Here is a 25,701-nt window from a genome sequence, read left to right as displayed (position 1 = left end):
AAATGGGCCAAAATTCACCAGGATCACTTTATTCCCTCTAGGTTTTCAAGTGATGGGAATTACACATCGTCCTTAACCAGAAACCTAAACAATATTGTGTGTGCCTGAAAGGCACTCGGATAAAAACAAGCCTTCATTTCAGTTGAAAGACTAAATGGAAGCACAAGAAATAAACACGCTACTTTATTATTGTTTGAAGTGTGACTATTCAAGACACTATCAACACATGAAGGGGCACTGCTCACATGTGTTTATAATGCAGGTTTGGCATCACAACCTCAAAGTGTTTGCAAACAGGGAGTCCTTGACATCAAAGATTAATTCAATCTAAGCAGAGACAAAGGGAGATTGAGCAACCAAGGGCAGAAGCTGGAAGAATTCAGAGCAGAAACGTCTATTTGTAACAGTGGCACTAATCAGCTGTTGAAATACTTCTCACTGAAGACACAGAGGATGTTGCTTGAAGCTTTTAAATCAGGATCCAATCTCTCGTGGACATTTATGACTCCCCAGGAGACAGGGTTGCGGTGGTAGGAATGCTCCTGCCTATCCAATGGAGATGGGCAGATTTGCAAGAGGGAACTTTGTGGCCTTTGCATCTCAGGGATCTACCATGATGCAGATCTGTCTGTGAGAACATGTGGGATTACCACAGTGTCTTATGTCTCTACGTAGTGGTGTAAAGATGGAGCACAATATATCTCTACAAGGTCCTGAACCTGGGTCATGGCAATCCCAACCACAAACACAGGCTGGGTGTACAAGGACTTGGGGGTGTTGGGTGAGCAGAAGCTCCCCATGACCCGGCTTCAGTGTGCGCTTGAGCCCAGAACCCCCCCGTGTGCTGGGTGCACCCCCAGAGCGTGAGCAGCAGCTCAGGGAGGGGATCCTGCCCCTCTGCTGCGCTCTGGGGAGACCCCCCCTGCAGTCCTGATCCAGCTCTGGGGCAACAGCACAAGAGGGACGTGGAGCTGCTGGAGCGAGGCCAGAGGAGGCCCCGGAGCTGCTGCGAGGGCTGGAGCAGCTCTGCTCTGGAGCCAGGCTGAGAGAGCTGGGCTGGGGCAGCCTGGAGAAGAGAAGGCTCCTCAAGGGGACACCTTAGAGCAGCTCCAGTGCCTAAAGGGGCTCCAGGAAACCTGGAGAGGGGCTTTGGACAAGGGCCTGGAGGGACAGGCCAAGGGGAATGGCTTTAACCTGCCAGAGGGGAGATTGAGATGAGCTCTTGGGCAGAAGCTCTTCCCTGTGAGGGTGCTGAGGTGCTGGCACAGGGTGCCCAGAGAAGCTGTGGCTGCCCCATCCCTGGCAGTGTTCAAGGCCAGGTTGGACACAGGGGCTTGGAGCAACCTGCTCTAGTGGAAGGTGTCCCTGCCCATGGCAGGTGGCTGGAACTGGATGAGCTTTAAGCTCCCTTCCAACACAAACCAATCTGGGATTCTAGGATTCTACCATTTCACCCACTGCATACAGAAGAGCAGTTATCTGAAAGCACTGTTAACAGAGCCCATATGCACAAGCTCCACACCAGAAAGGCGACTTGTTCAGCAGATGTAAAGACACTCCAGTTCTCAGGCCACTACCTCATTACTCAGTCTGGTACTACTTGTACTAGTGGACGGCTCTAACGAGTAACCTTTAGCTGAGCAACTGCAACAACAACAGTTTCAATCATCATCTCTAATGCACTTTTCTTCTTAAGCTGAGGGAGAAGTGCTTGGAAGGATTATTCGAGCTGAAGCAATTTTATCTCCTTTAACACCTTTGCAGGCTTCAGAGTCAGGCTGTCCATTGAGCACAGGACAGAGCAGATCCTATCTCTGAGTAGACAGAAACATGAAGAGGAAGGAGATGTCTGTCGCAGTGCCTCCCATCACTGTTAGCTGTGGTTCTCCGCAGCTCCTGGCACAACAAACAAGCATTTTGTAACTTCTGAGAAGGTTGATGAAAGGGGAAAAGAGGGAGAAGCAAGCACATTAATCCTTGCTGCCTCTTAGTTCAAGATGCTCTTTCCAAGCTCTCCAAGTTATCAATATGTTAAAGGGGAAGATGTGTCTTTTATCCTTCTCCACCTCCTTTTTAATCCAGCAGGTTGCACTCCAAAATCCTCTTCAGCATCCCCATATCCACCAGCATGGGTTAAACCCTTTCCACAGAAGGCAGGAGTGTTATTAATGGATCGAAGTGTTCCACGTCAGCCAGCGAGTGAAACGAACCTGCTGTAAAGTGCCTTTGTACAGGAGTTGTGCAAACACCAGCGAGGTTTATGGCATCAGAAGCAGACACACCTCATTTACTCAGCTACCTGGAGAGCTGCAGGAGCAGGATAATGGTCTGCAGCCATCTACGCACATACCAGGGCCCTTCCCAAGCTCATAAATGTGTGTCAGTGACAGCACATGCTCCAGTGCCATGGTTAACCAGTGCCATGCCTTGCAGGAAACTCACCTCCAAGTGCTGGGATGAAACCACGTGGAGAGTGGCATTTCATCCCCATCCTCGTGTTTAGGCTTTATCCAACTTGGTGTTCTAGTCTAAACAGGTTTGGCAGCTGGATGTGGGCAACTGGAACAAGTCACTCAGCCCCACATCAGTCCTGCTGCTCTCTTTTGCAGGCAGCTGCCAGGCATGGGCAGGCAGCAGGTCTTGGTGCTGGTGACCTGTTCTGACAGCTCAGAGATGCTGGAAGTGATGAGAAGCAGCCCCTGAAAGGATCTACTGCAACCTCATGCTCCAAGGAGGACCATCACCAGCATGGTCTCCATGAATGCACTGTTTTCCAGTACTCAGAACAAGTAAGATAGTTCCCAAATCCCTGCTTTTCCCATCAGTGCAACGTCATCTCCTTGCTCCTCATCACCTCTTCATGCCTGATGAGAGCCAGGAGCTTTGCCAACCTGGGGACAGGAGTAATTCCCCCTGGACCCAAGCAGGTTTTGAGTGGAGCATCTCCATCCCCTCTGCAGCACCCTCTCGACTGCATCCCACACCACCAACATAACCCATTTATCCCGTGTGCTTCACCTTTGCCCACCAGCCCTGATGACAGAGAGATCACCATGCTCACCTTGCTCATCATACCCCATCCCTGGCAGTGTTCAAGGCCAGGTTGGACACAGGGGCTTGGAGCAACCTGCTCTAGTGGAAAGTGTCCCTGCCCGTGGCAGGGGGTTGGAGCTGGAGGAGCTTTAAGCTCCCTTCCAACCCAAACCATCTTGTGATATTTTGCCTTGTTACACACCAAGTGGCCCCATAAGCCTCCTCCACTCTCCCAAATCACCAAAAGCTTCCTAACTGGGAAAAATCTCTGTACTTTTGAATGTTTAGAGGAGATTAAAACACAAACACAACAACAAGGGGGGTGCTTTTGCTGAGGAAACCACTGCACATTTACCACAGTGATCCAAGCTGGTTTAATGCCTGCAAATATCCCTCGAGTCAAATGAACTTGTTCAAAGCTGATTCACACCAAGGCTACTTTTTCAACTGGGTAGTTGTTGACAAGTAGAATATATTTAACGAGCCCCAAGCATCTTGGCACAGAGTATAAAGACTTCCTATTCTGCGTTGGGTCTTTTTAAAGCTAACATATGGGCAGAGCAGGTTGTCTGCCACGGGGCACTTCCATACAGTGCTTGGCACTGACAGAATGCAAGGATATCCAAAAAAGAAACCAAAGAACATCATGCCAAGATCACAGGGATGAATCACCCCATTTCAAACCGATAGAATGCACCATTATGTGTTTTTCAAACCCTCTTCATCTGAGGGAAAAGAGAATGAATCAAAGTAATTGGCTGGTTTCTGGCTGATTCTCAAGTGTGTTCCTCTGGCTGAAGGGGACCATGAAAATCATACAATCATAGAACGGTTTGGGGTGGAAATGACCTTCTAAGGTCATCTAGTCCAACCTCCCTGCAATGAGCAGAGAAATACTGTCTCCATCTTTCTTATAGGCCCCTTTTAAGTACTAAAGGGCCACAGTAAGGTCTCTCTGGAGTCTTCTCCAGGCTGCCCCAGCCCAGCTCTCTCAGCCTGGCTCCAGAGCAGAGCTGCTCCAGCCCTCGCAGCAGCTCCGGGGCCTCCTCTGTACCCTCTCCAACAGGTCCATGTCTTTACTGTACTGAAGCAATGTCTTTGTTATCCTGCTGGAATACACCTTGGCTAGTGGGTCAGCATCTTGATTTACAGTTTAAAATTAAGGACTAGGTGATTTCCTCCACCACCAGAAGCTCCCATGGAAGTGCTGGGAGGTGGTCACCATCCCCAAGCGATTCCCAGAGGAATGGACTGAGAATGAAGCCAAAGGCCTTTCACAAACACACAGCAAGGGCACCTTATGACGGTAAAATCAGTCAGCTATGGTCAGACTGGCTGAGTTTTTGGGACAGTCTTGGAGGCATAAGTCTCTTCCTTGCCCTTTTTCTTTTGGTCACACAAAGCTGGTTAGTTCTGCTGCTGAGACAATGACTTCCCTGTGCCATGAAGTCTGGGCTATGGAGCTTCTCCTTGCCCACGCAGCTAGTTGAGATCACAACGCTGTCATGCTGTGGTTCATGTGCCAGAGGCTACAGGACACAGTTAAAAGGAGTTTCACAGCAGCGACAAAGAGCAGAGCTTTGGCATGTTCCTTGCACAACAGAGGAGCAAATCCAGTAAATCTGCTGCTCTACACATCCCCCAAAGACAGGACAAGTATATGCTGTAGCATCCCCTTTGATTTGGAAGGTTATAGAGATAGGTTCAAGGGCTCACCTCACCTAGAAGGCATCCCACAGCATCTATCTACTCCGTCACCAGGGGCAGCTTAGACTGCCAGAACACTCTTGTACTGCATCAGGAGAAGCTGGAAAGAACAGGGACACCAGGGTGGTATTCACCCTGCTGCAGTGAAGGGGATGTTTCTGTCTTAACTGTGGTGACAGAGATTGTGATCTAGCCAAAAATGCTAACACCTCTGGTTTCCACATCCTATTGACCACCAGGGACCAAGACAGTCCAGAGGAGTGCCCGGAGCTGCTGTGAGGGCTGGAGCAGCTCTGCTCTGGAGCCAGGCTGAGAGAGCTGGGCTGGGGCAGCCTGGAGAAGAGAAGGCTCCTGAAGGGGACACCTTAGAGCAGCTCCAGTGCCTAAAGGGGCTCCAGGAAACCTGGAGAGGGGCTTTGGACAAGGGCCTGTAGGGACAGGCCAAGGGGAATGGCTTTAACCTGCCAGAGGGGAGACTGAGATGAGCTCTGAGGCAGAAGCTCTTCCCTGTGAGGGTGCTGAGGCGCTGGCACAGGGTGCCCAGAGAAGCTGTGGCTGCCCCATCCCTGGCAGTGTTCAAGGCCAGGTTGGACACAGGGGCTTGGAGCAACCTGCTCTAGTGGAAGGTGTCCCTGCCCGTGGCAGGGGGTTGGAGCTGGAGGAGCTTTAAGCTCCCTTCCAACACAAACCACTCTGTGATTCCATGACTGATCAACACCATCACCTGGCCAGAACCCAAACCAGTACAGCAAGACACAGTTCAGGTGTGTTAGCCTCCAATAGCTCAGGAACAGATCTGTTGCAGACCCAAACTGGCCTGCTTTCCCCTGTGTCTTTGCAAGCTTTCCAAGCTCTAGCTGACCCCAGGCTGGGAATCTTCCCCTTATTTCCAGCTCCTCAATCACATTCAGTATTGGGAGATACCTGCTAAGCTCCTCATGAAAGCAAAGCTTTCAGGACTGTAGAAGGAAGGAGATAGAGACAGTAAACTATAGGGGAAAAAGAAGAGGTTATAAACTAAAAACACTGGCATAATGGCTAGAACAATGCTGCAAACAAGTTTCCTGTAGAACTTGTGTTCTGTGTGCCAAAAAGAGCTGTACCCTGTCCCATCTGCGTAACTGTGTGATCTTATCTTCACTACCCTCCTTCTGGCTCCAACTGTTTGGGCAACTTAATGGATAAAAGCAGCTCAATTAAATAGGAACCATGCCCGTGTTTGCACAACTCTGAACACAATCAGGTCTCAGTCAAATAAACACTGGGATCCATATTACATTTGGGAATTCTCTGTGGTTTGGGGTTTTAAATTCATTGCAGCAAGCTTGGGAGCAAAGTTCCAACAGGCATCTTTTCTTCTCCTCCCATCTTCTGTAATAGGAGGGTTAGACAGGGAATGGATCCACACGCAGAGAGGCTCAGGACTGCTTCCAAGGCAATGTGTACATGAGGAGCATTTCAGGACACACCATATGAGACACGCTAGCCCAAAAGCAATTATTTTTTTCCTCACCACTTCTTAGAAGCCAGACCTAACAAACTGCCCTGAAATAGCAGCACCACTCTCTAAATAGCATCAGTTCTTCTCTCTTTGAAAGCAACACCCACACTGAATCTTTGATTTCAAGCCATCCCCAAGCACTTACCACATCTTTACCATTCAAGCCACAGGGAAAATCCTTAAAGACAACAGAAACATTAAGGGATGAGAAGCAGAATTAGAGCTGAACACTGCATGGATTTACTCCCACAGTCACTGGATTGGCTTCAGCCTGGAACAGACTAGATGTGACTTCAGGAAAAGGATATAGGAAAAGTATTAGGTTGCCCAGAGAAGCTGTGGCTGCCCCATCCCTGGCAGTGTTCAAGGCAGGTTGGACACAGGGGCTTGGAGCAACCTGCTCTAGTGGAAGGTGTCCCTGCCCCTGGCAGGGGGTTGGAACTGGACAAGCTTTAAAGCCCCTTCAACCCATTCTGTGATTCTGTGATTCATTCCATGTCTCTCCACATGGAGCTGTGTTGAGGGGATTTCTCCTGGGCTTGTACTTTGCTGGAACGTTAAAGGCAAACCACATGCTCCAGCTTTAAGGCAGCAGACACATAACCAGGGCAAGCCACAATACGCACACCTTTCTCCATCCCATTGTCTGCACAAACACCTCACATCTCAGATGAGAGCCCAAGGCAGGGGAATTCACGTTGGGAAGCATGTCCTTAGATTTCTATGGAGTCTGGATCATGGCTGGCAGACTGGCTTTCTGAGCCTTTTACCCACCAGAAGCTCGCCTTGAAGAAGACAGATGTTTGTCCCATGGTGCTTCAGATGTGGGGTTCTGCATGTGACAACAAGAAATGTTTTCATACAAAAGCACAGATCTTCTAACCGATCGCTGTCTGCATTCAGGTCACCTAGAGATACCCAGAGGGAATCAGTGACTGCAACAAACAACATCTCGTACAGGAATGTATCCCTGCGGCAAAGCAACACAAGCAATTCACCTTGCTGAGTGATCCTCCTCCTCAGTGCTAGGGACACAGAGAGGAGAGCAGAAATAGCTCATGAAAGACAAGGAAGAGAAGAGTGGGAGAGGACAGAGATGAAAACACAACAGTGACACCGTGGGCTTTGTTTCCACCTTGTTGCAAACTTCAAAACGAAGCCCAAGGATGAAATTCTGTCTGGAGAGTCCAACATAAAACCTCCTCCAGTTGGCTTCTTGTGCTTTGAGGTTACTAAGTACAGCCTGGAGTGCCATGGGATGCACGCTACTGCTGGACCATCACTTCTGCAAGGTGCCTTTCACTCCTCCTCAACTCAAAACCATTTCTTCTCTGGGACAATCAAGCCATTTTACTGAAACAAAGCGATGTTCACTTTGCATTGCTCCTCTTTTCAGGAAACTGTCTCCAACAGCTTCACAGAATGGAGATAAAACATTGCTCTGAAAGAGAAAAATTAAATAGCACAGGCTGAAGGGGGGGGGAGAAAAATAAAAGAGAGATTTTAGATCGAAGAGATTTTTCACAGAGCAGGAAAACCTGTCATGTGGTAAAGAGCAGAAAGGAGGAATTGTGACACTGGTGATTTATCTGTTCTTCCGCAGCCTTCCCATGTGACTGGGGGTAAAAGAATGACAACTCTATCCATAACTTGCTAAAAATACAGCACAAGTGTGATGTGTTTAGATGGGAGCTCATTTCATGCAGCACATCACGCTTTATCCTTTCAATACTTCAGCTTTACCATCTGTAGAGCAGCATCAGCACCTACCTGTGCCAGAAAAGCAGATTGATTAATTCCCTCAACTGAAAAGGAATCAGCGTGAAGTATTAGGTACCCACCAGGACTAAGCTATGGGGAAGAAAGAAGAGATAAGCAAGTAAATCTGAACTCACTGCTTGCATCCATCCCATACATGCCGAAATCCATACAGCAAGAAAAATGTCACTTCTAAATATAGCAGACACTTCAGTTATTGTAGGATGCTTCAAAAGCAACAGAGAGATAAAGTGGAGTTTGTAGGACGCCCATTTCAACTTAACTGAGAGCAAAGACTCACTGAGCAAAGTCTTTTCTTAATTCCCTTCCTGTTTGGACAGTTTGATCCACTTCTTTTTTTTTTTCCCCTGCAAGCACAAGGGTCTGTCCTGCAGTGAATGCAGAGGCTTTTTTCTGGGATAACTTCCAGGTTAAAGAGAAAGGATTTACACTTGAATGAAGCATAGGCTGTGTATTTGGACAATGTGTTGTGAAAACTTGGGAAGGAAGCAAAGCCTCCTCCAGTGAAAAAGGGACTCAATTAACATTCTCCAACAAGGCTTCCTAGCGAAAGAACAGGACTTGCTGGGGGACATGTGATGTGAAACTTGTTCTCCTCGCTCACAATAGCCCTTTCGGAAACACAGGCCACTGGGTTTTGAGAGACACGAGGGTCTTTGCCCAGCTTTCCAAAGGGCTGCTTGCCACAGTCAATGCCTTGACTCCAGACAGAAGATGTCAAGTCTAAGACGTAGGAATTAGGCTCAGGCAACTTAAAACAGTGCTTAAAAGACCCTAATGAAGACTTAGGGTGACACGTTCACTCTGTGAGTGCTGTGGATCCACGCTCAGCCACCTCAAGATGAATGCTCCCCAAGAGCTAAGCAGCATCACAAATCTCTCTGCCTTTTCTTCTTGGAAACATACAGCACATCTGGTTTGGGGCTTAAAACATGTTGTAAAGAAGACACTAATGACCAACCAAGCAGTGTTCATGGGCTTGATCTGCAGCAGGCAGAGACAAGACCACCACAACGGTGATCTTGGTTTTGAAAAGCAATCTCAAGTGCATGTGTAGACATCACCCACAGGGGAGGAGGAAAACAACCTCCAACATGATCTCTTTCCAACTAAAGGGAAAAAAAAGGGCACTGACAACTTAATATCTCCTTTTATTTCTGACTTCCTTTATCAACTGCATATGACAGAGTATTCTTCACCCTTTAATATAGGTCCATGTCTAGCTCGACTCAAAGTTGATGATGGATTGAGTATGGGAGGTTACTCAATACACAGCAGATTGGGATGGGAGATAAAGGTATTATCAGTTGTTATTATATATATATATTGCTAGAGAAAGCATGCAACCATCATCTCATTCAACACCTTGGGGAGACCATCTGTAACAGAGCACTCTCTGGATGCCTCAAACTGAAACGTGACCAAGACACACAGCAATGGAAGGGAACAGTTACCTGCAGCTACCCACCATCAGTGCCTCAGCTAGGAGGACAGGCTTTCTTTGTAGTGAAAACAAGGACACAGACCCTCTCCAGAGCCTGTCCCAGTAATTTAGATGCTGAATGTGAACTACCCTTTGGAAAAAATAGGATTTTCCCTGCTGGCCATGCTTTTAGTCCAGATATTAAATCAGGTGTGGAGAACTACAGACTTACAGAGTGGTCTGGGCTGGAAGGGACCTTAAAGCTCATCCAGTTCCAACCCCTGCCACGGGCAGGGACACCTTCCACTAGAGCAGGTTGCTCCAAGCCCCTGTGTCCAACCTGGCCTTGAACACTGCCAGGGACGGGGCAGCCACAGCTTCTCTGGGCACCCTGTGCCAGCGCCTCAGCACCCTCACAGGGAAGAGCTTCTGCCTCAGAGCTCATCTCAATCTCCCCTCTGGCAGGTTAAAGCCATCTCGTTGTCCTGTCCCTACAGGCCCTTGTAATAAGCTATAAAAAGTCTCCTGCATTCAACAGCTATTCTCTAGTTCATCTAAAATAAACTGGTGGTTTGGAAGTCTGTCTACACTGAAACGGACCAAACCAGCTCCCCTGCAATCTCTTCCCTTCATCCAATATAAAACTGATTTAGGGGGTTTTGTTATTTAATCAGATTTTCCATGGGAAAGTCAGCATGCCTTAAATTCACACCCCACTTCAGAGTGAAATAGTTTCCTCCCATGGACAAGTGCCTACCTCTTAACCCTTGCTGGCCACAGAAACACAGCTGTCGAGACAGAAAGCATCAGAGAACCCTCTAAACTTCCTATATAAATGAGCTGCTCAGTGACAAACACACTTCACAGAGTTTACGTTTGCTTAAGACACTTAAAGATTAAGAGGTCTACTTCTGCCTTTTCTTACTGCTACCGACAGATGTTGGACAGCACGACAAGCTGAAGATGCTTTTTAGTTGAGGTAAGCAGGCTATAAGTGAAAAGCCCTCACCCAAGAGGCCAAAAGTTGGGCTCAATTTGAGCCTTGTGTCAAACCCCTCCATCAATCCCAAGGGAACCCAGAAAGCATTTGGACAGGGCATGTTTCACACAGACACTCTCCCACTACCTTGAGCTAAAGATCCCCATTGGCAGATGCAGCTTTTGCACCCAGAAATGTCCCTTGCAGATACCTTCTCCTGAGAATATAATGGGTGGTGATAACTCATGAACTGTGCTCACATCCACATGGCTTTCAATAAATAAGCTGGCTGCTGGGAAAATATAAACACACATCTACAAGAGTCCAACTTTGTTTTCATTATGTCTTTGGAAAGAGTCAGTCCCCTCCAAATGTTTTAAGATGCAGTAACTGCATCTTCCCAGGAAAGAAAGAAGAGGGTATTTCAATAGTCATAGAATCACAGACTGGTTTGGGTTGGAAAGGACCTGAAGATCATCCAGTTTCAAACAGCTTCTTCCTTCCAGGTACAGAACTGGTCACATCAAGCCCTGTGCTAGCTTCTTGGTCCTGTTCACTGGGTATCTTCACTGCACTGGAAACAAGCTTTAGGATTAGGAACCTACTACAAAACCCAGGTGTCCCACACACACAGGATGTCCTTCTTTGTTGTATCATAGAATGGTTTTGGTTGAAGGGACCTTAAAGCTCCTCCAGTTCCAACCCCTGCCACGGGCAGGGACACCTTCCACTAGAGCAGGTTGCTCCAAGCCCCTGTGTCCAGCCTGGCCTTGAACACTGCCAGGGATGGGGCAGCCACAGCTTCTCTGGGCACCCTGTGCCAGCACCTCAGCACCCTCACAGGGAAGAGCTGCTGCCTTATATCCAACCTGAACTTCCCCTGTTTAAGTTTAAACCCATCGCCCCTTGTCCTATCACTATAGTCCCATGTCAGATTTAAAACCAGGGCTGAGGTTATCCTGCATGTTTTAATAAAAGACACCTCTGGAAGACTTAACCACTAGAAAAACTGCTTTAGAAGTTAAATTACCTGACTAACACAGGCAAAGCCTGAAAATGCTGCAGCTCTCTGCTCTGGGACTCACCTATTAATGTAAACGCTGCAGACATAGACCCTCCGCCACAGAAAGTTCCTGAAGTGATGAGGACACAGCACCATATTCACACCCCTGCTCCACTGCACATCATCTGTGTCCATTTGTCACCAAGCACATCTTCCCCTCCCTGCTCCAAAGCAGATTAAGCTTAATCTACTTATGTAGTTGTGAAGTGTACTGCCTATTATCCACTTAGACAGCTAACAAGATCTGAGTAACAGCACGTAGGCACCGATAACCGCTGCCTGATACCTGCTACAGATTAGACACGTTCTTTATCTTCCAGCCCTTGCAGAAAAGGGCTTGGGATTCGTTCAAAGGCTGCTCTGAAGGCTGCATCCAGGTAATTGTTTAATATTGTTTGAGACCCATAAACACATCACGTTTGTTTCCTCTTGATCTCCTGGTGCTGTCATATCGCAACTGTCCCGTTACGAAACTCCTGATAGATCTGGTGTGCACTGAAACCTGCAGGGTGGAACAGGGGCAGCTCTCATCACCTTTCAGGTCTCTTCTAGCTTCCAAATTCTACGGAACAATAAAGGATGCATGCATCAGCAGGAAATTAAACATATGCCTGCCCAGAAGTGATATGGCTATTCAGAAATGCAATCTTTGTTAGCTCTGACACTGTTCCACATGGCATTCCCATAAGATCCAGCTAAGAAAACATAAACTAGATGTAATCAGCATCAAGTGGCTGCTTGACAACATAGTTCCTGGAGCATATTATCAAGGGTTTCTTATCTAACTGGGAGGGCACTGAAAGCGGGTCCAGCCAGGCAGAAGAGCTGTGCAATGTTTCCATTACCAGTACGGATGATAGACTGGAATGTATGGCCAGAAACCCAACAGATGATTCAGCTGGGAGGATTTGCAGCACTGTGGTGTCCAGGTTTACAATTCCAAGTATTCTTGATACACTGCTCCAACATCAACAAGAGGGAATAGTTAAGAAAGAGAAGTCACAGGTACAAATGCAAAAACGGGGAGCAATTTCCTATAAAGACTCCCGAAAAAGGCTCTGGCATTTTCGAGGGTCAAGGTACAATTGTGAGGTTCAATATCCCACAGCTGCATAAAGGCAAACCTCAGCCTGCAGGGATGATCCGTGGGGATTTCAGCTCTTCTGAGTTGAACATTCAGGTTTTAGTATGTGTTTTAAGCACATATTGCTTAAAAACAAGCTAATGGCCGTCAGTGTGGCTGGAAAGAACCAGAGTACATGGGTTTATCAATACACTGGGCTGTATTGAGAAGGACAATAGCTAAGAGCTTGGGGAAATAGACTTTCTTCTCTTCTTGGCACCAAGGAGGCTGCATCTGGAGCAGCATCTAGTTTAGTTGCACTCCCCAGAACCCAGTGATAACTGGACAGAGTTCAGTTCAGCATCACTAAGGTGGTCTAGTCACGGGAATACATGATGGAAGAGAAAAGAGTGAGGAAATAGGGTTTGTTTAACTTGGAGAAGAAGTGGAGGTTAGTGGGGGATCTAATTTCTATTTTCAACTACCTAACTGGGGAGTTAGGTAGAGAAGATGGAGCCCGATTCTTCTCAGTGAGTAGGAAGAGAAGGACAGAAACAACAGGCTTAATTTGCAGCAAGGGAAATGCTGATCATAGAATGGTTTGGGTTGGAAGAGACCTTAAAGCTCACCCAGCTCCAACCCCCCGCCACGGGCAGGGACACCTTCCACTAGAGCAGGTTGCTCCAAGCCCCTGTGTCCAACCTGGCCTTGAACACTGCCAGGGATGGGGCAGCCACAGCTTCTCTGGGCACCCTGTGCCAGCGCCTCAGCACCCTCACAGGGAAGTTCTTCCTAGTATCTCATCTAAATCTACTCTCTTTCAGCTTAAAAATCACACAAGAGGATAATATTCCTCACTGTGAGAGCACTAAGCACGGCATAAACCTGCCACACTGCCTGGAAAAGGTCTGAAACATGATCAGAAACGTTGACAAGAAACCTACCTTTGATTCTGGCCCTGCCTGGAGCAGGAGGTCAGATGAGACAGCTCCAGATATCCTATATTACTCTTCAGTTCTACGAAATTGTTATCTAGAAACCCTGAGGAAGGGATTTTGCCCAGTAACCTACAGCGCTCTATACCTGTTCAGTGATAACAAGTACTTTAGACTCAAAAGCTGTCAATAAAATACTTTCCACATGACTAGAGATCCCTGTAGCTGTAATTAAGGGAGAAAAAAGGCACGAAAACACTAAAGCTTTCACTGCTGCTTGAAACAAGAGAAACTGGAGATTCACATCACCCAAGTTATCATACAAAAGCTCTGCAAGGGAACTGTGAGGAATTCAAAGAAGATACACACTGATAGCTCAAACACAATCCAGACTGCTCCTCCCTACCTGCTCTTCTCACCACAGTAAACACGAGCCGACGCCAAGACGTGTTTCAGACCTGTCAAGACCAGCCTTCATTTTGGTGTTAGCTTCTTCAGTTGTCTCAGGACAAAGGCTCTCTGTATGCACACATGCCTTTCACACACACTTCCCACTCCCACTGAAAGGTGTAAGAGGTGTTAATAGATCTAAAGAAAATGCTTGTAATAACACAGACGAGTTGGGTTTCTTTTTTTCCCCCAAATAAAGTGATGTGCTTTAATACAGTTCAAATTAAACTTTCTCCAAGTATCCTGTGAAACGACCCCTCTAAAACCTGACACAGACAGAAAACAGTGTACAAGAAGGTCAGTGAATGCAAACTATGATGTTTTGTGTAACATCTGTGCACCTGGAGGCAGCAAGACCCAAATTCACAGCACCCACAGACCAGCAGCACTGTCACACCACAACCATTTGGGATAATCATCCTGAAATTACAACAATCAAACAACAATCACCTTCAAGCAAATGGCCAATTGCTCTTCCAATGCCGGCTGGGTTGTTACCCAGTTTATCTCAGTAAATAATGATTCTAATGCTTATCTGCTGTGTTTTCTATCATGTTGCATGTTTAAATGCTACCTCTCCTCTCAGAATAAGCTTCAGAGCCACATTTTACCAGCTTTAGAAGTGCAGGAATAACTGTATCCTTCACGGAAGCAAGGAGTAGTAGGTACAAATCGGATGCACAGAGCATAACCAGTGCAGGGAGGGAGAAGAGAAGGTCACTTGTGAGCTACAGCTGGGAGGTCAGCTCAGGAAAGCTCAACTGCCCAAGCAGGTCCTGGGGAAAGCCTTGGGGAGAGCAGCTGGCAAAGACCTTCACCTTGCTCTATTCTGGAACAGCCTGTGAAGATCCATAATACATCCCTGTGGGAAAGGACAGTTGAAGAGCACGTGCCTTGTTTTTATAGCGGGTAAAGAGACAAAAGCCTTAATAAAACCTGCCGTGACAAAACACACCGTGTTGCTGTCAGGAAGAAAATAAGAAGTGTATCTATCATACCTCAAAGGCAGTCATGCAATTGTGTCTGCCAGCTCAGGAGAGGCACATATCAGATGGAGCACTGCAGGCAAGCCTGGGGCTCTGTAGCTCAAGAAAGCCCTGAGGAGAAGGACTTGGGGGTGTTGGGTGAGGAGAAGCTCCCCATGACCCGGCTTCAGTGTGTGCTTGAGCCCAGAACGCCCCCGTGTGCTGGGCTGCACCCCCAGAGCGTGAGCAGCAGCTCAGGGAGGGGATCCTGCCCCTCTGCTGCGCTCTGGGGAGCCCCCCCCTGCAGTCCTGATCCAGCTCTGGGGCAGCAGCACAAGAGGGACGTGGAGCTGCTGGAGCGAGGCCAGAGGAGGCCCCGGAGCTGCTGCGAGGGCTGGAGCAGCTCTGCTCTGGAGCCAGGCTGAGAGAGCTGGGCTGGGGCAGCCTGGAGAAGAGAAGGCTCCTGAAGGGGACACCTCAGAGCAGCTCCAGGGCCTAAAGGGGCTCCAGGAAACCTGGAGAGGGGCTTTGGACAAGGGCCTGTAGGGAAAGGACAAGGCTTTAACCTGCCAGAGGGGAGATTGAGATGAGCTCTTGGGCAGAAGCTCTTCCCTGTGAGGGTGCTGAGGCGCTGGCACAGGGTGCCCAGAGAAGCTGTGGCTGCCCCATCCCTGGCAGTGTTCAAGGCCAGGTTGGACACAGGGGCTTGGAGCAACCTGCTCTAGTGGAAGGTGTCCCTGCCCGTGGCAGGGGCTTGGAACTGGATGAGATTTAAGGTCCCTTCCAACCCAAACTGTGCTGTGATTCTATCAAAGACACAGCCCAGACATTCCCAAAGTCTGCTGCAGAGGACTGAACCACTCTCTCTGTACAGTAACAAAAGAACAAGGGGTCAGCAATTTTCAACTGCAGCACAAGAAATGGAAGCCAGAAACTACGAAAATCCTGATAATGGTTAAGAACAATAAAGGACTTTAAAGGATTACCCAGGGAGGATGGGGAAAGTCCATCACTGGAGGGTGGGAAACTGCTGGGAAAGTTTAGTTAGATCTGACCCAGCCTTGGGGCAGGGGGTCAGATTAGACAATTTATGAAGGTCCCTTCCAGCCTTGCTTCTAACAGGAACATGACAAGAGAACATCTCAGGAGCAGCCCCAGAGCACAGAAGCTTCCCTAATAATTCTATAATATGTCAGAGAAATGCTGTAAGATCCTGTGTGCAGCATCACAGGGTGACTTGATGGTTGTTAACAGGAGCCCACCTGCATTTTTACTCCCATTTTACCTCCTTCACATCTCACCCTGCAGCCACTCTCTCTTTTCTTTCTCTTTAGGCCTTTCTTCTGTTCCTGCCTGGAACGTTTTCATGTGTAAGATCTTCAGAAGTGGATTCCTTTCATGTTTTGGGGAAGCCCTGAGCAAAATGTCTGTGTTTCTCTAACAACAAAGCTTGCAGATCCAGACTCCCACCTCCCCTCCAGCACTGCCTGTCCCTCTGCTCCCTTTGGAGCCTGATGTTGGAAATCCCACCTGCATAAACTCCTCATGCACAAACACCTATTAGCACTGACCAAGACCTGCAGCCTCCAAGTGCTTCCTACCACCTTGCCCAGCTACTGAGAGCAAAGCTGCCTTTATGTAGTGCTCTCAGCAAAACTTGGGATCCCTTCCTAACCATCCCTGTGCCGAAGGGAGCCCACCCCACTCCTGGATCCCACCCCACGAGGATCAGGGGACAAAAAGGGTAGTGACCCAGTGCTTAACTCTAAAGGCCATGGCCACATTCAGCCCTTTGTCAAGTTCTCTTCCAAGTCCAAATAGAGGCACCAGATGCTATTGTACAACTGAAGCTCTTCAGGACTATAAAGGGGATATTTGATTTAGTCTACTACACATTTATTTTAGTCTACTACGTTATTGGAAGCCCTGTGCTTCTGTAAGCATTAAGGGTACACAGTGTTCTGTGAGTTCAGATCACCCAAGCAGCAGAGCGTAAACTGAAAGCCCCAAAGTACTAACCTTTATCTCTCGGTTAACACTCGACCTATCAACTTGAGCACTAAAGGGGTGTTAGGAGGTTTTGCTTCCTTGTGTGCTGCCCACAATTCCTCCTGGCTCATCCTTGTAAATCTCCATGCTCTCAGTCATGTTGTCCATGGAACTGATTGATTCTATGGAAGCACACAGAGAGCAAGGTGACAGAAGTGGTCCAAGGCAGAAAGACCCACTCGTGTGGGCATGTCTGTGTGCTTGTGAGTACACCCCAGCACATCTAAGAGCACAGTTTTGCAATCCCAGGAAACTTAGCTCCAAGATCACACTGTCCTTAAGGAGGACAGCCCTGGCTGTGCGTGTAGTGCTGACAGCAGCAGCCACAGGACCAGCCAGGGAATGGATCCAACTGAAAAATAACCCTATGAAAACAAGTAATAATCTGCTGTCGGGAGCGTGGGCTGCCTGATCAAGATCTCTCACCCACAGTCACACCAGAACATGAGAATAGGACCAACATTCTCACCAGTAGTAACGTCTAAGTCACCCGTAAGGCTATGCCCCGATGGGGGTGAAGAGTTATGCAAGAGAGGAAACAGCAGTTGGAGACAGGATGGAACAGGGAAAATATCTCAACACAATTTCACTGCTGAAGCCAGTGTCTTGCAAAATGATGCTCCTTCCAGCTTCCCAGGCTTTGCAAACAGGTCTAGGATTCTGAGGAGTTCAATCAAAGGCTGACCCGACCGGCTAAGGATGATGCACATTTTCCTGGTAGAGTCATAGAATCACTGGATGGTTTGGGTTGAAGGGACCTTAAAGCTCATCCAGCTCCAACCCCCTGCCACGGGCAGGGACACCTTCCACTAGAGCAGGTTGCTCCAAGCCCCTGTGTCCAACCTGGCCTTGAACACTGCCAGGGATGGGGCAGCCACAGCTTCTCTGGGCACCCTGTGCCAGCGCCTCAGCACCCTCACAGGGAAGAGCTTCTGCCTCAGAGCTCATCTCAGTCTCCCCTCTGGCAGGTTAAAGCCATTCCCCTTGGCCTGTCCCTACAGGCCCTTGTCCAAAGCCCCTCTCCAGGTTTCCTGGAGCCCCTTTAGGCACTGGAGCTGCTCTAAGGTCTCCCCTTCAGGAGCCTTCTCTTCTCCAGGCTGCCCCAGCCCAGCTGTCTCAGCCTGTCAGTGCTCTGGGATCACAACTGTGTCCAATTCCATAAAAGAAAATCCTGTTGGAAGAAGACTGGAGATCAAAGCAGGAGGTTACACCTACATCCTGGAACACACATGCCCATGGGACAGAAGAACTTTTAATTCAGTTTCAGACTAAATGTATGTCTGTCCAACAGAAACACTGGGTTAACAGGCTCCAATGTGACACCTGTACAACCTCTTTGGGAGAAAAACCATTCCCCACCTGCCCTTGAAAACCAATCAACTGAACTGAAAGAGCTCTTCTAAAGGCAAAGAAACTCCTTCCCTATGTAATTCCCAGCTTAGGGATAGGCCAGGACTACCTGCTTAGCTTAGCACAAGGTATTTTCTGGATACATTAAGTACAAGGTAGCTCAGGTAGGTACTTCAGAGCAGAAACGATCCAAATCAAAGTGGTTTTGTTCCCCTCTCTCCTCAGTGTGCAAACATCATCATATCCTGTCCAATATTTCAGTCATTCCAAGCATGCCACAACCTACGCTGTGAAATGCCACCCAGCTAAACCTAGAGGACACACTACAGAAGAATCTGGCATTATGCAGAGTAATGAATGATGAAGAAATGAATAACTAAGTCTCCATTCTTCAGAAATTACCCACCTCCGTTTAGTTCTCTGCTTCACCAGCCAGGAAAACAAATATTGTCTTACGTCTTAAAAGGTAGTTCCTGCCTTTGAACTCAGGAGGCACAAAAAACCCCAATTTTAATGACATTTGCAAGCCATTAGAAAGACGCTGCAGCCCTTTAAACTGTGCAAAGTTTGTGTAAAGAAATTGTGTAAAGAAATGCAAGTGACCAAAACCAAAGGTTCCCCCTAAGCTTTATTGTCTTTATTTATGTCAGTTCAGGTCTGCCATAGCTGAGAATCTGCCTCTCTTACTGTGACCTCTATGCTGTCACTGGTGGCTTCCAGCTCTCTCCCTCCATCCTCCTACATCAGGAGCGAGATAAATGTGGTCTCAGAGGATGATGTGGAAAACAGCTCTGAAGAAGAATATGTGACACCCAAAACCCTGTGTAAATCAGTACTCCAGGGCTGCAAATCTCCTTCCCTCAGGCCCTGCAAGCTCCAGCCACCATCATTTGGAGCTATTTGAGAGCACTAACAATAGCTGTCTTGTTTTAACTGAGGCTTAAACGATGGCTTGGTAGCAGAGAACTACCCTGAAATAGCTCAGGGATCAAACTCCAGTGTGAGAGCAGGGAGGGACTTTCTGACTCCTCTTGCACTACATTCCTGCTGATGAGCTTAACTCACTGCCTTGAGAGCAGCCCAGGTCTTCCTCCGTGCCAAATCCATCTCAACAGCCTCCTATCCCTGGCTCCAGGATGTCACAGAACAAAAACTCCAGTGGCCACGAAGACAAAACACATAAATTGCACTTAAAAGCAAGGACATGGTTAAAACTCATCAAAGCAACACCACGTTTGAAAAATCGACTGCACTTAAAGATCTCCAGAGGAAAAGGTCAACAATATATTCCAGTGCCTAAAGGGGCTCCAGGAAACCTGGAGAGGGGCTTTGGACAAGGGCCTGTAGGGACAGGCCAAGGGGAATGGCTTTAACCTGCCAGAGGGGAGATTGAGATGAGCTCTTGGGAAGAAGCTCTTCGCTGTGAGGGTTTGGAACTGGATGAGGTTTAAGGTCCCTTCCAATGCAAACCTCTCTGTGATTCCATGATATACAGTGCTCCTCCCAAAGCAAAGCGTGTGTCATGCTGCTGTCAGGTTCAGCCTGCAAACAGGTTGTTATAAAAGCCCTGAAGAAACCACTGCCACACCAACTGATGAGATCCTAGTTGTATGTGTCAAGTTTAACCTCAGGAGGCTTTATTACAGACTCTAAGAGGTACAGGGAGGAGCGGAACCCCACAAGCTCCCCAAAATACGTTCAGAACTGTACAGAGACACAAACACAGGACCTCAAACCCGGGTTCTTCCAAAGCCACTCTCCAGAGCATCACGGGGATCTGCTGCACCACATCGACACACTCTTCAGGTGCCACAATGCACACGGTGGTAACTGGAGTCACCACCAGTGACTCGTATTCCCACCCAAAGTATTCCTGGAATCTTTTCTTAAAACAAAAAGAAACCACAGAAACATTAGATTTAAAAAACCAGCAAAGATTTGTAACCCATTTCCATGGTGACTACTCTAAACTTAAGTGGTGTTACTGTGCATACATGTGCTTTCTACATGGAGCATGTTACACCTGGACACAGCAAAGCCAACACATCAACAAGGGCTGATGAGAACGGGACACATCCTCAAGGTGGCTGAAAATGTTCCCTGTTCCCTCAACAGGAACACCACAAGGAAGATAACATAGTCTGGAAACACTGCATTTGTTAAACTATTCACTTCTTAGGAGTCCAGAAAACAAGGAACCAGCTGCATTTATTAGTATTTTATATGGTTATGCTGCTATCCCCTTGTCACAAATGTGGTAGCACACTTGGTGTGCAAGAAGATTTGAACCCCAGCTCCCACCAGCCAGCAGACAGCACCTTGCTCACCACCGTGGTGGGATACTATCCATCTCCCACATTGCTACTGTGGTATAGATTCAGTTATCCACCCAAGCAGAGCAGGACGGATCCTTAAGCCAGATCCTTAGACTCTGTCTCGAGAAGAGTTCAAATCCATCCTTCACCCACTTCACTTCCAAGAGGTAATCTTTATACCTCTTAATTATTTACCACTCTGACACAAGGTTTTAGCTCACCAACAGAGCTAAAAAGAATCAGTTATTTAATTTCCATAGACTTGACTTCATTAACTTCTGGAGAGGACTGATGTTTGTGGCCACTGGGAAAGGGTATTTCTCCATTTTTCCATTTTCTGGTCTGTTAATTACGGTTCCTGAGAGAAGGAGACGGCAGTTTGCTTTGCGAAATACAACAGGCTGTATTTTACTATTTGTCAAAGGCACAGAGAAAATAACTTCTATTTCTTTTTTATATAACCCAATCATACAAAGTAAGTAAATCCACATACTTCAGAAGCCAGCGTGGCCATTCTCCTCAAACCCTCATTTAGGCCAGCAGGATATTAGTTGGAGAATTTTAGATTTCATTAAAAGGGCTTATTTTTCTGTGGGATGACAGTCACAGAAAACATGAAGCGATGTAACTGCGGTTGAGGCAGCTACACTTTCAGAGTCACAGACTGGTTTGAGTTGGAAGAGACCTCAAAGCTCCTCCAGTTCCAACCCCCTGCCACGAGTAGGGACACCTTCCACTAGAGCAGGTTGCTCCAAGCCCCTGTGTCCAACCTGGCCTTGAACACTGCCAGGGATGGGGCAGCCACAGCTTCTCTGGGCACCCTGTGCCAGCGCCTCAGCACCCTCACAGGGAAGAGCTTCTGCCTCAGAGCTCATCTCAGTCTCCCCTCTGGCAGGGTAGAAACCCCTTTTGTAGCAGGCAGCAGCAGCACACTACATGCAGGAATACGCCTCCAAGCTTCTGAGGGGGAGCAGGACTCCACTACCTTTTGAGGATGGAGGATTGTTAAAAACCCAACTCATACTGCTTGGCTAAGGTGGAGACCAGTAAAAGAGTAGCATCACACCTTATAGACCAAAGGCTCCTGTAGGTAACCCATAAAGCATTAAGTCTCCTGTTTGTGAGGAATGTTAGAGATATGACAGAGCTCTCCCAAATCTACCTCTCCATCCCCAACAGCTCAGTTGAGATTCTCCCACGCCAGGAAAAGACTGTGTTTCAGAGACACCACAGTTGTGACAGCACTTAAGCACATTTTGGTGTAAGAGACACAAAGCTCTGCAAGGGAAAACCTGAGAGGGCAACGCATGAGTGCCTTCAGCAACAGCAGAGATGAGAACAGGGGATCCCAGGACACGTGCACTGTGTTTGTGGTGTTCCAACCCACTCTGCTGTTTCAAGAAAGCATGGCACAAAGCAGTACAGCTGCTTCAAAGGATTCAGAAGGATAAACAACCACAGTGCCCAACATCAGCCAGCATTTTCAGGACTTAAAGATCCAGATATCTGTGCCTATTTCCACATATAGTTTGGCCAAAATACCAGCTAGATGCTCCTCTGAACCCAAAGATGCCCAGTTAAACGTTTAAGCAGCAATGAAACGATTTGGATCCGGGAACTGAGTCAGACCCAAGAGTGTTGTTTTTTTGCCAGCTCAGTAGCCATCCAAATCAGCTTCCCAGTCCAGCTACCCACTCCACAACTGGGGTACAAGGGAAAGGCAGTACTTTGTGTTTTAGAGGCAAAGCCAGCTGAAACTACAGACCTTGCTACTCGCTGCAAAACACCGTACATCTGCTCCACAGCAGTGCCATAAAAGATTAGTAAGTGCTGGGCTAACAATCTGGAAAGGGAAAAGGAGCTCGGAGAGCAAAATGTTATCACTAAGTCAATAAAACAACATTTGTTACAGGCTGAAAACACACAACATTCTTGCACAACGCGCAGAAAACGCTCCTAGGCTGATTCCTCGTCCTCCACTAAACCTGTCTGGTAACTCCGGGAACAGGACCGTGTTGTAGAGGCTAAAGGAAAAGTGGATCAACAGGGTGAGCTGAGGACAGAGCTCTGGGCTCGACTCTGTGCAGGATCACAGGGTGGATGCATATTAGCCGATACATATGGTTTCACTTTTATGTAAAGCTCGTGTTTACATCTATCAGGGCAATTACAGCTGGTCCTAGCCCTGGATTGGAGACAGCATGCCTACACACCCCACAAAGGACATTTAGGGATGAGCAGAGAGTAAAGAACCTGTGGATCAGCTGTATTTCTATGGCTGAGGACACTGGAAAGCTTCGTTTTGAGGTCAGGTTTGCTAACTGGCGATTGGGTTTTGTGCATTTCGGTACCCGGGTCTAATCCGTCACCCACCGCAAGGGTTTTAAAAGCAATCCTGTTGGAGTCAGTGGATTTGCCTGAAAGCACGAGATGGGGCTGAGCTGCCAAAGCCCCCGGTATTGTAACAGCTTTGTATAAACAAGCAGCACCCAAAGGCAAAACCACCCCCGAGTCTTCACAGCTCCGAATTTACATCCCGCCTCACGTGCCACATTAGGGTGACTTTTCCCTACTTAACCTTTCTTCTTCATGTCATCGCCTGAAAACGCTCAGGCGGAGGAACCGGGCGATACGCTGATATAAACACATGGGAGAGGGGAAAACACAACCCAAAACCCCAACACAACCACATATACCAGCGGGTGCCCTGCAGCGAGGTGATGGTCCTTACCCCTAAAAACACGGGTAGGGATGGACAAACCCACCCTCCCGCTGCCCACCTGAGCTCGGCATGGCACCCACCGGGCTTTATTGGAGCTGAGGAACAAGGTTTAGCGCGGTTATGAGGTGATTTATGAAGTTGGGTGCATGGGATGGGGCAGCCCCCTCAGGCAAACACCCCCCATGGCGGCCGCCCGCTCCTCCCTGCGGGGCAGGAACCCTCCTCGGCCATGCTCTGAGGAGGAGCCGAGGTGGCCGCCGGCACCGTCGATGCTGACGGGGGACCGGGGCGCGGCAGGTGCCGCCGAGGGGAGGACGAGGAGAACCGGGGAGGGGGGGAAGCTGAGGGGAACCCTCGCCGTGCCCGCCGATGGAGGGGATAACCCCGGCAGCGAGGAGGCGGCCGCCGCGTCCCCACCCGCCTCGTACCTCTCTCTGCGGTGGCCGGAGGGGACGGGGTCTGGCCGCCCGTCCGGCTCGCCTCAGCGCCTCGCTGCCCTCCCTCCCTGAGCGGCTCCCGGCGCGGCTGCGGCGGCTGCTGGCACTGCGGGGACAGAACCAGCGCCGGCCTGTTTTCCAGCCGCCTCCCCTTCGGACCGCCCCGGCTCCGCCTCAAGGATCCCCCCGCCTCCTCCTCCTTCTCCTCCTCCTGCGGCTGCTTCGGGCCTGCGGGGAGGCGGAGTGCCGCCCCCCGGCACAGCCGGAGCCTGACCGGGACAAGGGGTGGCCCCGGCCCGCCTCGGAGCGGCGGAGCCCCGGGAGGGTAAAGCCTTGTCCCCTCCTTTAGGACAGGCCTGGTAGGGGAAGGCATTGGGGATGGGAGTGTCACCCCTCGGACATAACACCTTGCTGATGGGGGATAAATACTGTTAAATACTGATAAATGGATGAAGTACTAATGAATAAGTACTGATAAATACTCATAAATAAATACTAATAAATAAATACTATTAAATACTAATAAATTCGATTAAATACTAATAGATTAAATAATACTGATAACTAAATACTAAGAAATAAATTATTTATAAGAAATAAATTAATTACATTAAATATTAATAAATACTGATTACTAAGAAACTGATTACTAATAAATTACATTAAATACAAACAAGTAGTGATATCTGAATACCAATAAATAAATGCTTATAAATTACATTAAATACTAATAAATACTGATAAATAAATATTAAGAAATCAAGTTGGAGAGGGGCTTTGGACAAGGGCCTGTAGGGACAGGACAAGGGGAATGGCTTTAACCTGCCCCAGGGGAGATTGAGATGAGCTCTGAGGCAGAAGCTCTTCCCTGGGAGGGTGCTGAGGCGCTGGCACAGGGTGCCCAGAGAAGCTGTGGCTGCCCCATCCCTGGCAGTGTTCAAGGCCAGGTTGGACACAGGGGCTTGGAGCAACCTGCTCTAGTGGAAGGTGTCCCTGCCCGTGGCAGGGGCTTGGAGCTGGATGAGCTTTAAGCTCCCTTCCAACCCAAACCAGTCTGGGATTCTATGAGACCCCTCTGTGTATAGAGGCTCTGGCAATGAAGACCTCTCCCAAAGGCAGGGAAAAGCAAAACCTATTACAAGCATTCAGAGCCCTAAAGCAGAGGGAACAGGCTCTCCTGCTTCTGAATTTGATGCCTTTCACCCAGCTGCAGGGTAAAAGTCTTGTCTGCAAGCAGCAGCCCCATCAGTAGTATGTTTTATTAAACTATATACTGTTTTCCAAGGTAAGGTTTGCAACAAAGAACGAGCAATACGTAACACACAGGATGAGGATCCACTCAGACGTGTCCCCCAGCCTTCCCATTAAACACTGGCTGGAATTGCTTTTGCATGTCTGGAGAAAAGACTGCGCCTTTCATGAGACTCAATTGTGTCTGCAAATTGCCTTCAAGCATTTTAAGGTTTCACAAACCACGCTCAGCTGCCTGCCCGAGGTTCTCACCTGCACGGCTGGGGTGAGGCTGCTGAGCCAGCCAAAACATCTGGAGAAAACAGCGAGAACAACAGGGGGTTTGGGTTTCCCCTCTTCAACCAGATGCTAAATAATAACTGTGCAGACTTTTCCATTGCATATATAGAGTGTGTGCAGGCTGTTTTCTTCCAGACCTTCTGGCTGCCCTTTCCTGCTGGAATCAATAGCTGCAAAGCACCTCAAAGTACCCAGATGATGAAGCCATGGTAGTATTTATATAGTAGACCAGCTCTTGGGCAACAACACAAGAGGGACAAGGAGCTGTTGGAGCGGGGCCAGAGGAGGCCCCGGAGCTGCTGCGAGGGCTGGAGCAGCTCTGCTCTGGAGCCAGGCTGAGAGAGCTGGGCTGGGGCAGCCTGGAGAAGAGAAGGCTCCTGAAGGGGACACCTTAGAGCAG

General features: G+C 48.4%; 1 protein-coding gene across 1 annotated transcript in view; it reads right to left on the bottom strand.

Moving 5' to 3' along the window:
• The window catches only part of SMOX (spermine oxidase), a 52,750-nt gene extending 28,827 nt beyond the window's left edge, over window positions 1–23,923 (bottom strand). The window contains exon 1 of the mRNA XM_030492713.1: window positions 23,763–23,923. The gene's annotated coding sequence lies outside the window, so the exon portion shown is untranslated. The remainder of the gene's footprint in view (window positions 1–23,762) is intronic.
• Between the last annotated feature and the right edge of the window lie 1,778 nt (window positions 23,924–25,701).

Source organism: Strigops habroptila, chromosome 7 (genome assembly GCF_004027225.2).
Source record: "Strigops habroptila isolate Jane chromosome 7, bStrHab1.2.pri, whole genome shotgun sequence".
In the NCBI taxonomy this organism is placed as follows: Eukaryota; Metazoa; Chordata; class Aves; order Psittaciformes; family Psittacidae; genus Strigops; species Strigops habroptila.
Note: the sequence above shows the minus strand (reverse complement) of the source record. Positions and strands in the feature narration are given on the sequence as shown.